This window comes from Cryptotermes secundus, unplaced genomic scaffold (assembly GCF_002891405.2).
Source record: "Cryptotermes secundus unplaced genomic scaffold, Csec_1.0 scaffold816, whole genome shotgun sequence".
NCBI lineage: Eukaryota > Metazoa > Arthropoda > Insecta > Blattodea > Kalotermitidae > Cryptotermes > Cryptotermes secundus.
In genome coordinates, this window is record NW_019724601.1 from 3,670,443 (window position 1) to 3,682,127 (window position 11,685).

Genomic DNA, 11,685 nt, shown 5'->3' on the forward strand with positions numbered 1-11,685 from the left:
GCCATTGTGCGGCTGGTAGGATTAGGTCAATTGAAAAAGCCACCTCATCGGGAATTGTACCCGCGACCTTCCGGCTTGTAGCATAGTGCTTCAACGAACTACGCTACGTTACCCCGTGCCCCACCTTATACATACATATATAGCGTAGAATGAGAAACGCAGTACATGAGTACAAGGTGACTACTTCAAGGAAATGTGGGGACATACTGACATTTTCAGAGTCGAATAAGCCAAGCAGAAAACCAAAATGAAGCGTGTAACAAGCAAAAGTTTACATGCCTAATTACAGGGTTTCGCTAGTTATGACCATCAAACAAAAAATGAAATATTTATTCAGCGCAGCCAACATATTGCTGTTTTACTTTCAGTGGAACTTATCTTAACAAAAGTTTCGTATTCTGTTTTTCGAAAATCTAGTAGCATGTACCACCGCCTCTGGTCTAGTGATCAGAGGTCCGGGTTCGATTCCCGGCGCTACCAGATTTCCTGAGAAGTAGTGGGTCTGGAACGGGGTCCACTCGACCTCGTGAGAATAACTGAGGAGCTAGCTGAATGGAAAAGTAGCGGCTCCGGTCTAGATAACCGAGATTAACGGTCGCGGGAATCCGTTGCGCTGACCACGCGACACCATCTACTCGCAAAAGTTGGCACTAACTTTGCCGACAAGCGGCGGTCGCTCGGTCGGTCAGTATTTAAATGACATGGCAAAAAATATCACTGGTAATCCTAGTAGTTTATTAAAACAATTGTATTTACAGTGTTGCATAACATGTTTGAATTACAATAAATTGTCATGATATGAACAAAACATGGGCAGTAGTTATTTTCATCATGATAAAAGCAACATAGGAAAAAAGAAATGTACCTTCCCAGGGGCCGTCAATGCCCTCAAAGTCACATATATATCAGCAGGAAAACTATCTCCTTCACAGTGTCAGATAGTCAGTATGGATAACAGAATTGCCTAAACTAATATCCATCGGACTTCCCGTTGAATTTCAGCACGGCATTTCTCAGTCGTTATGTAAGCAAACGGTAGATGAGAAACCCACATCTTTATGATATATTGGGTTTTTGGACTTTATCCATCGTCCTGGTTTTTAAGAGAACTAATAAAAACACGACGTTTCGGAAACTGGATCTGTTTCCGTCCTCAGGTGAAGGAAAACACCTATTCTGTTGGGTCCGTTAGAAAGAGCTAGCCTCAATCACTGGACCAGGACGATGGATAAAGTCCAAAAACCCAATATATCAGTGTGTTATACACCATCGTCAGAATCCTATAGTAACTACCACATCTTTCTCTTTGCATTAATGTCCATTATCATTGCCCTAGTTGTCTGAGCTAGAGCAGTGTGTGGTGTTACCTAATAACAGAAAGACTGGTTCAAAATCCTTCGCCTTAGGCACACACCACACTCTCGATCCAAGGCACGTACTTCGACACCCGCGTGTAGACTGCAGGGGTGACCGACCGGCTTTGCACAGTCTATGCCGAATGACACTATACCCACCACATCGAAGTCACATACGGCCGACTGAGCCCTCACTTGTAGCGGTCCACCCGAGTCCCCCTGTAACAGAGAAAGGAAGTTACAATGATGTCTGTAGTGTACACTAGCGGATTTTTATATGTAATCAAACTGTAGAACGGAGTAGCAGAGACTGAGAGTGTTTGAGGAGAATATTTGGACCGCAGAGAGATGAAGTGACATGAGGTTGGAGAAACTGCATAATGAGGAGCTTCATAACTTGTACTCTTCACCAAGTATAATTAGAATGATCAAGTCAAGGAGGATGAGGTTGGCTGGGCATTTAATAAGAATGGGGGAGAAAAGGAATGCATATAGGATATTGGTAGGAAAGAGACCACTAGGAAGATCTAGGCGTAGGTGGGAATATAATACTGAAATGTATTTTAGATAGGATAGGATGGTATAGACTGGATTTATCTGGCTCACGATAGGAACAAGTGGAGGACTGTTGTGAACACGGTAATGAACTTTCGGGTTCCGTAAATTGTTGGGAATTTTTTTTAGCATCTGAGCGACTGGCAGCTTCCATATAAAAAGTGTTGACTCTTATTCTTCCCTGCGAGCCGCATTAACGCTTCTCCACAAGTGGATATGGAGTTTGACTATTGGCGCCATCTCTGAAGCACCGAGAATAACTACGTCCTCTGTGACTGCAAGAATGTACTATATATCAAATAAAAATGAGTAGGTTGATGTCACACAAGGAAATGTTTTTATTTATCAGTTCATGCCATGTTTCGGCACATGTAGTCCATCTTCAGGTGACTCTTGAGGAAATACACAAATGATGACGGACTACATATAAACTATGATGCTGGTATAAAATATTTTTGTTGTATTTGGGTCGCATCCAACATAATATTAAATATACCTAGATATTAAGAAACGCAAAGAGATGGTCCCTGTGAGACGTGGTTTTTGATGTTTTGAAGTTGGCCTGGTAAATAAATATAATTTGTTTTTGTAACGCAAAACCCCTCCATTTTTATTTACAAGCATTGCAAACAGGACGAAAGACCACAAGATTATTATATATCAAACTGGTTTTTAAATGTAAAATTTCACATATATTTTCAGTTAAACATTACTTAAGCTTGACGAGAACTATAGATGAAGTAGAAAATATTTCGAGGAAAGTGGTCTTTAAATAATTTAAGATAACATTCTGGAACTTTCCTGGAGAGGCTAAGAAAACATTGAAAATTCTGTCAGGATAACCGAACTTGGGGCCGGGAACCGAAGTCGAATCTTTCCGTATTCAAAGCCAATGAATGTGTTGTTGAGATGGTGCTGCTTGACCTCCTGTTTCGGTAAGGGTATGGGATTTCTTGACCTCTGATGTGTAGTAGCTATGGTCATGAGTCCCGTGGCACTCGCAACCAAGAATCATTGTGCTGACGAGGTTCAGTAGCAATTTAGCAGTCAGTTAGTGCAGCGACAAAGATGTACAGGGTCCACAGTGTCCTGGACGGCGTGACACTGAAGATATACTCGAGCTGAAACTACGGTGCAACGAACGTAGCATCTACACAGAGCGACCGATCCCTCCCCCCATCGAAGTGGAGGCCCCACTAAACACGTACATATCTAGGAGATAACAAAAATCTTGATCATGGATCTCGACGAGGCCTGAAGCCAGGAATGACTGCACTGGCGAGGGCCAGCCGACCGACAATACCCTGCATGTGGTCTCACCTGACATGAATCTTTGCCTCCTTCAAGCACTCCGACGCACAACATGGAGTCATTCAGCAGTCCGACGCTAAGCTCCTTGTTGATTGCCCAAGGATCCACTTGTTCGGTTATCACGTCCATACACTTTCCCAAGGGCTGAAACTCCAGGTCCACTTTCATCAGTTTCTGACCCGTCAAGTTTCTCCCTGTAAGTTTCAATAGGAACAGTTTGATCAGGTGACAGTTTCATCATATGCCGTTTTACATCTAATCTGTCTTCTCCCGTTGATCACTATTTCAATTAAGAGTTAAGTTCCCGGCAGAAAGAAGGGAGTTTTCTCTTCTCAGGAGCTTCTAAACGGGATCTGGGCTCACTCAGCCTCCTATGCATTGGGTACCAAGGGCTCTCTTCTCGGGGATAAAGCAGACGGGACCTGAAACTGGCCATTAATCTCCATCTAGTTTCGAGATAGAGAATGCATGGATGTATGCCTCCAGTCTCTCACATGTCATCATGAAATTTTAGTAAATTAAGCAGAGGGACAACTATATTTCAACCCTTCCAGTTTTTGACTTTTTCTCCAATCCGTCTTTTGTTAAAAAATGTAATGAGCAGTGTTGAAGTCGAAATGTGGTTCGAGTTAATAGTGGAATAAGTCAATCTGTTTATATAGAAATTCTAAGACATTTTCTTTTGCCTTTAGGAACAATCCCTATTGGAAAAGAGGGACACGCGGTAGCGTGGCAGGTTGAGGCACAATGCTAAAAGCTGGAAGATCGCGGGTTCGACTTCTGATGAAGTCATTGGATTTTTCAATTGCCCTAATCCTTCCAGGCGCACTATGGCCCTGGGGTCGACTCAGCCTCTAACAGAAATGAGTATCAGGAATTTTCCTGGGGCTAATGGGCGACCGGCGCTTAAGGCAGACAACTTCACCGGCATCTATGAGCCGACTGTCTAGAGAAATGTGGGAGCCTCAACGTCTCTCAACACTATGGGCCTCCACTGCCTCTTACAAGAATAGCTTTATCTTTTTTACACAATTGGAAAAGATATTTCCCTTATATAGGAACCAGTTTTCTTACGTAATTGCAAAAGATCTGTTCGATTTCTCAGAATCTTGCAGTTTATAGTGAACGGGTATGGAGAGAGACATTATCAAGTGCAATAAATGCAATGCCTAGTTCACACTGAAGTTACAGTTGTTCTAAGGCAGTTGCAAAACTCATGTGGCCTCTTATAACAGCATTGACGTCACTAAAACAAATGAAGTGTGCTACTGAGCGTGATTTAGTGTGTGTTTATATTTGCGTCAGTGGCCCTGGTTATTTGCGTCTTCACAAAGCACAACAATGAAAATCCACATAGTTTATGTCAGTGGTCAGGCTGTTCTATAGTTGAGATAACTAAGAATTCTCGCGGATGGTGGGGAGAAGGGTTGTTATGAGGGGAGAGTCTGTTCACCCACTCTACAACCCTAGCTCACCTTCTGGCGCCCCTTACCTAACGCTTTAGAACGCGTAAAACAAGCCATGTCTGTTGAAGGGTAAGGATATATATAGTAAGGGGTGAACAGGAAGGGAAAGTAGACGGAGTGGGGTAGGATACAAGAGAATTCTTTGCCGGGCTCCAGTATAGTGTAGGAAACAAAGCTAGAAGCATCGCTTAGCCCCTTAAAAGCTAAAATGACCATTTAAGTTGTTACGTCTGCAGAGAAGTAAGTAATATACACACAAAAACTTCCCAAGAATTTAAGTTGCACGGAAATATTCCCCATAAATATTTCTGGATCATGTAATTCAAATAAAAGTCCCGTGGATATGACATGCTGTCAGATACAACAGGTTCCAAAACAATAGAAAATTTCGACGTTGAGCGCTTATAGGATTTTTTTATTGCTAGTGGGGTGGGACTAAGCCCCTTGTACTGCGGCCACTTCTGGTCTATTGTACCACCCCCAGATGATAGGTGAGGGTGATTGTGGAGCAATTGGTGGAATGAAGATTGCCAGGGGAAACCGAAGTACTCGGAGAAACCCTGCCCCAGCGCCACTTCGTCCGCCACAAACGCACTTGACCAGACCGGGATCGAACCCGGGCCGCCGCGGTGGGAAGCCAGCGACTAACCGCTAGAGCTATGGCGCAGCCCACTTATAAGGTTAAAAGAGTCTTCTTCGTTTGAAATTTCGTGCAGCTAGCTACAATTTCCACAAGCGGTACTATAGAAAGTGATATTGAACAGAAGTGTTATACTGTTACCAACAGTGTCACATCCCGAACGTAATCAGAGTAGAAATGACTGTGACACCGAGTTTTATTGTCTCCCTGCTTCGCAAGGTTTATGTTCACTGCAGTGAGATCTTGGATCGCCTCTGTGGTCTTGTGGTCACAGTTCCTGGCTACAGATCCATATGTCCGGGTTCAATTCCCGGCACTACCATATTTCCTGAGAAGTAGTGTTCTGGAACGGCGTCCACTCAGCCTCGTGTTGATAATTGAGGAGCTGTTTCAAGGAAATAGCGGCTCCGGTCTGGAAAACCGAAATTAACGGTTGTGGGGATCCGTTGCGCTAATCACGCGACACCCTCTAACCTCTAAAGTTGGCACTAACTTCGCAGACAAGCTGCGGTCGCTCGATCGGCATAGTTTGCTTGCGGACTAAAACCACGGAACATTATATTTAGTTTTACAGTGAGATCTAGAACGAAGTAGAACGGGGAGTATTTCCAATCATTGACCTGGTTCAGTGCGACCCCAGCCTGATGCTATCGGCATCTCGCTCGGAACAGTGTACCGGGTGTGAAGACAGGCAGGTCTCACGAAACTGTCAAAGTACACGTCGTCGTCTAGCTCCAGCAAGGCTATATCGTGGTACTTCTGGTGCGTCCTGTAGTAAGGATGCGGTATCCGTCGCACCACGTTGAATGCCTGCACTGTTACGTCATCAGCAGAGCTCTTCAGGTCCACATCTCCCAGACGCACATATCGGGCCTTACCACTGTGGAAGATAACAATATTCCGTCCAAAATTTTATATGCATTTTTTGCTTCCGACATCGATACCACGGTACCTCCCTGATCACGGACTCCTTAACTTATATAGAGCATGTATTTCGGGTAATAGCTCTCGGACGGTTTCTGTTGTACCTTTATCTCTGGCAAAAACTGCCCATTAAGTCGTTCTTATACTTACTATCGATATATCGAAGAATCCTCCAAACAGTGTGCAGCAGTCAGCACGAACCTCTTGTGGATGAGTGTACCCCCGCAGAGCCAGAGAATTCTGCCCCTTTTCACGAATCCAATTGCGGCCTGAACAGTATACATTGCATTTTATCAATGTATATAATTAATTCGTAATTGTGAGCTCATATTTGCAGGTCAGTTTGTTGTATAAATATTACGTTGTCTATTGTCCAAATTCTGGGATATATTTTATATACACGACGTTTCTGTAACTGGACTCGTTCCAGTCTTCAGATACAAGGGGGAAAGGACCCTATTTGGATCTATGGGCACGGTCAGGGGGGAGGAAAGTCAGATATCCGAAACTCCCCCTCGGAATTTTGGAAAGAATTGAAATCGATTTAAAAAAAGAAAGGTAAAGGTAAAGTTCTCCCTTTGCTTAACTAGTTAGGCACTACTGCATGAAGGCGTATGGGGGAGTGGATTTATAGATCCACGTATTTTTGACCTCTGCACTAGTTGGTGAATAAAGAAAAAAAAATACACCAGTTACATTACATATCAATAAAGTAAAGTAAAGCTATCCCTTTAACAGGCCGCGAACGCTCATAGGTTTGTGAGACGAGGGTTCCACATTATCTAGACAATCGGCTCAAAGATGGCGGTAAGGTTCTCAGCCTTACGCGCCGGCCGCGCTTTACTCCCCAGGAAAATTATTTAATTAATTCCTGGTACTCATTTCTGTTAGAGGCTGAGTCGATCGCATGGCCATAGTGCGCCTGGAAGGATTAGGTCAATTGATAAAAACCCTATGGCCTCATCGGGACTTGAACCCGCGACCTTCCGGCTTGTAGCATAGTGCCTCAACCTACTACGCTACCGCGTGCCCCCATTAAATATCAATAAAAAATTAAAATGTGTTTATTATTCATCTTGCCTGGTTAGTTCAGCTTAGTCCGTAAAAATAACCTTAAGGTGCTTAAACTGAAGCTTATAGACAAATTTTCCTGCCTGGTGTCGGTAGCGACCCTGCGAAGAAATTAATCCAGCCGACTGTATTGAAAATTCTAATTTCAGAATTAATTAATTCTGAATGGGTACAGGCCAGAGAACCTAATCCATAAAGAAATAAGAAGAAGAGAATGTACACTGTTGTTTACCGACTCACCATATGCGGGAATTCCCTGGCAATCACTCTGCTTCCTCCATATATGCTGGCATATCTTTTAGGCCTCACTCTATCGCTCTTTGGCACTGAATCAGCCGTGATGGATCGTTCACACACTGAAAATAAAGAGAAGTAGAAGTATTAAGTTTAAAACTCCGTGGCCTGTAGTCCGCAAGCGAACTATACCGACCGAGCGATCGCCGCTTGTCAGCGAAGTTAGTTCCAACTTTAGCGGATAGAGGGTGCCGCGTGGACAGCGCAACGAATACCCACGGCCCTGAATTTAGGTTTTCTAGGCCGGAACCACTACTATTCCAATCAAGTAGCTCATCAATTATCCTCATGAGGTTGAGTGGACCCCATTCCACACCCACTACTTCTCAGAAAATCTGGTAGCCCCCGGAATCGAAACCAGGACGTCTGGATCTGTAGCCAGGAACTTTGATCCAACTGTTCACAAATTGTGAGCTTCACGGCATAATTATCCTATTTGTTTAATTATACATAAATCCACAAGACTTGCGGAAGAAATTTACTGACACAAGCCAATTTCGTTTTTCTTTACAATTTTTATTCTAAATTTTTTTCGCTCTGGTAAATATGTAGTGAGTTCCGCTGTGGATGTATCCGGAAAAACAGGCAGGTGTTCTTAGAAACAACCGTTATATTTGAGATTAATCAAGACTGTAATATACATATAACGGAATTACTCAAAGCGTTTCTAGGCAACGGCTCGGTAAATACGGTCAACGTGCAACAATGTAAGATGTGTCTCAGTGGACGAAAGTTATTGCCCTTTGCTTGGCAACAGCGTACCAATGAAGACGTGACTTATTCTCTGTGTGGTCTTCCTTATGCAACAATAGAACTGGGTTTTCTGTGCGCGGTCCGTGCGGAGGCTACATGACGAGGTTTACAGAATAACACCAGCAGTTCAGTTCAGCAGTCGTAAGCTGGAGGATTCGAGGATTCTTCAGGAAGGCGTCGTTCAAGGCAGTTCAGCAGTTAATGTGTTAACCTTGAGAGTGTTATAATTATGTCGTTGATATAGCAGTCTTGAAAGTGTAATGACGAATTGTAGTTACGACGTGTGAAATTGTAGAATAAATCGAGTTATCAGATCCGGAAACCATTATTTACTGTTGCGTTACCAGGATACATGTGACAATATCATTAAATATCCTTATATAAAATTTCAGTAACATTTTCTGTGGCTGTTACTGGAGGAGAGGAGACAGGCCAAGCCGGATGTTTCAGTGACGCTTCTGCCTTGTATTAGCGAGATTTCAGGTTCGAATCTCAGTAGTGGCAGAGACTCCTCACAGAAGAGTTTTGTTTTCTTCAGTCTCTCCAGGCAAGGGCCCGGACAGTACCTTATTTCAAGTCCGACCAATTCTTTTCAAATCCTTCTCAATTTATTATTCCTTTGACACTGAGCTCCTGCTATCCTCTCTCTGGGAAATTTCTGCTGGTCCTTGCCAACACGACCATTTTTGGTTTCATTCCCCAATGGGACACATGATCCATACTTCCTCTCTCATTGATATCCTCGTTAAATGAACAATAAAAAACAATAAACAGACTGACAGGCAGGTGGGCGGGGTGAAGCTAATTTCGTAGCGAAATCATCCATAAAAGCAAAGGAGTAAACTCACCTTTCTTCATTGACTGAACCTCTCTGGTTTTCGGACAGCAAATGATGGGGTCCTTTTTCTCGTAACGGCACATGACAGGCAGCACAGTCTTGTGTACCGAATGTCATCGCGTACAGCCGTGCACTGCGACATCCTCTTGCACACTCCAGCGGAACCGTCGCTGGAAGTGCACAGCCCTCCTGCTCAAGACAACACAGAGTTCACGCAGAGTTTTAGGTACGGGACATTCCTGCAGTTAGCTCAGGAGACTGGCTACTAAATTTGTATCTTTTATTTATTATCCGTGGATTCCCGTCAGGGATAAGATATTTTACCTTCTAAGTGTCCAGACCTGCTCTTGATTCCATCTCATCCTCCTTGATTTGATCCTTCTAATTATAGTTAGAGAGGAATACAAGTTATGAAGCTCCTCATTATGATTAATACTGCTAAATACATTTCAGTTCAATTCGATTCTTTATTATTTATGTTCCGAGTCAAGAGCCGCAAGGCCAATTACAGATAGAGCACAGTGTAGATACAATTAATTTCATTGTGGATAATCACAACATAAATACAAAGACAAATTACAGGCAAACACTGGAAGAAAACACACTAATGCAAATAAGTAAACAAACAGAAAAAGAATAATAATTTCATTAACATAAATCTAAGTTATTTTTGAGAACTAAGAAAAGAAATAATAATAATAATAATAATATGAATAGCAATGTATTACCTTCCGACAGTTCTGCTGAACCAGATGCCCCCCGAAGTAAACCGACGACAAAGAGACAGGTGAATATTCGCATGTTGCCTGACGTCTCCTCAATACACTGAAAGGGCAGGACAAATAAGCAGTAAAGGTTAAGTCGCATTTTGGGCGGACGTGTTTGTGGTAGACCGAACTATTGATAACATCTACTGCCATGTACGAATACCTTAATTTCCTTCCTTTCTGTGTAGCCTCTCGAGAAGACGTCCTGTCCTGTATTTTAAACAAGAGTAGATATATTGCTGTGTTCTGGGATATGCTGCCGTGTAGTCTCGTACATCATTACTGACGTTTTGAAGGAATTTACTGCCCCCATCTTCAGGGCAGATGACAGAGATGGAGGCAGTATATCCCCTCCAAACTTGCTCTCTCTCTCTTCAATGTAAAAAAAAACTTATACCCAGAAGATGCAGACAGTATGTTTCTCTGAAATGTCGGTAAACTTTCAGTATACACGATGTTATAGGAGCCAGGATAGCTCAGTCGGTATAGAGACTGGCTACGGGCTAGATGACCGAGGGGTCGGAGTTCGAGTCCCTGTAAGGTAAAAAATTTCCTCTTCTCCACGTCATCCAGATCGGCACTGGGGCCCATCCATCCTCCTATCCAATTGATCTTTCCCCGTGGGTAAAGCGACCGGAACGTGACGCTGAGCACTCACCGCCAACTAGTGCCGAGGTCAAAAAAAGTGGATCTATGGATCCACTCCCCCGTACGCCTTCAAGGAGTAGCACTTAATTGGTTAACTACAGGGACAATTTTACTTTTACACGATGTTATATCCGAGGAGATTAAGAATCATCAGTCAAAATAGACAGTCTCGGGCTCGAGATTATATTCTGGTCGCGTATAAGACCAAGCTAATTAAGACATGCTTTCATATCGCATGAGTTATTTTCCCCTTTCTCTACGGTCCGTTACGGTCTCAATTTTAACGTAACAGTGCGAACAATGTTCACTTCCCTGTGACGTCAGTCTCCGAGCGTCACAAATATGTTGGATTTGAGGTTCTCTCAGCGGTGGTTATGAAGAATCCTCTCTTCCGCCACGTAACGCTATGTAGTCCGGTGAAAGTCAACTGACGTTTCGGTTGAACATATCAAACAGATGACTTAACAAGAGGAAATATTGAGGGTTCTTTCGATTTTACATCACCTGGAATAGATCTGTTATGACATCAATGTATCTGCATACAATGTACTTTTACTGTCCCGAGACAGTACCTCGACCAAGTCACATCCACTTCCTTCCAGATCCTTTCAAATTCATATTCCATCAGTCATCCTACAACCCGAGGCTATGCAACCTCGATAATAAAAGGATTACATAAGCCGCAACATACACGTAAATAAATAAACTCCGCACCTGGCGTGTTACGTAACACGTTTTGTGTAATTAATGCAGACCGTCAACTTGACTGCGCCGATCAAAGTCGCCGCGCGGTCTAAGACATGAACTCTTCTCGCCCGCTCAAACACTGGGGTCGTGGATTCGAATCCCGCTCAAAGCGTGAACGTGTGTCTGCCTTTATTCCTTGTTTGTGTAGGTAGCAGCCTTGCAACTGGCTGATTCCCCGTCGAAGGAGTCCTACCGAGCGTGTATAGGATTGCGAAATCGAAAAAGCGGCAAGGGCCCAACAAAGGGCTGTAGAGTCATTCATGAACGAATTAATCATCTAAATCTCATCACATTATATAGTACTGTCACAAGTTCA

General features: G+C 43.3%; 1 pseudogene; it reads right to left on the reverse strand.

The window, feature by feature from the left end:
• Positions 1-1,311: 1,311 nt before the first annotated feature.
• On the reverse strand, positions 1,312-10,330 carry LOC111862488 (annotated as a pseudogene).
• Positions 10,331-11,685: the final 1,355 nt, after the last annotated feature.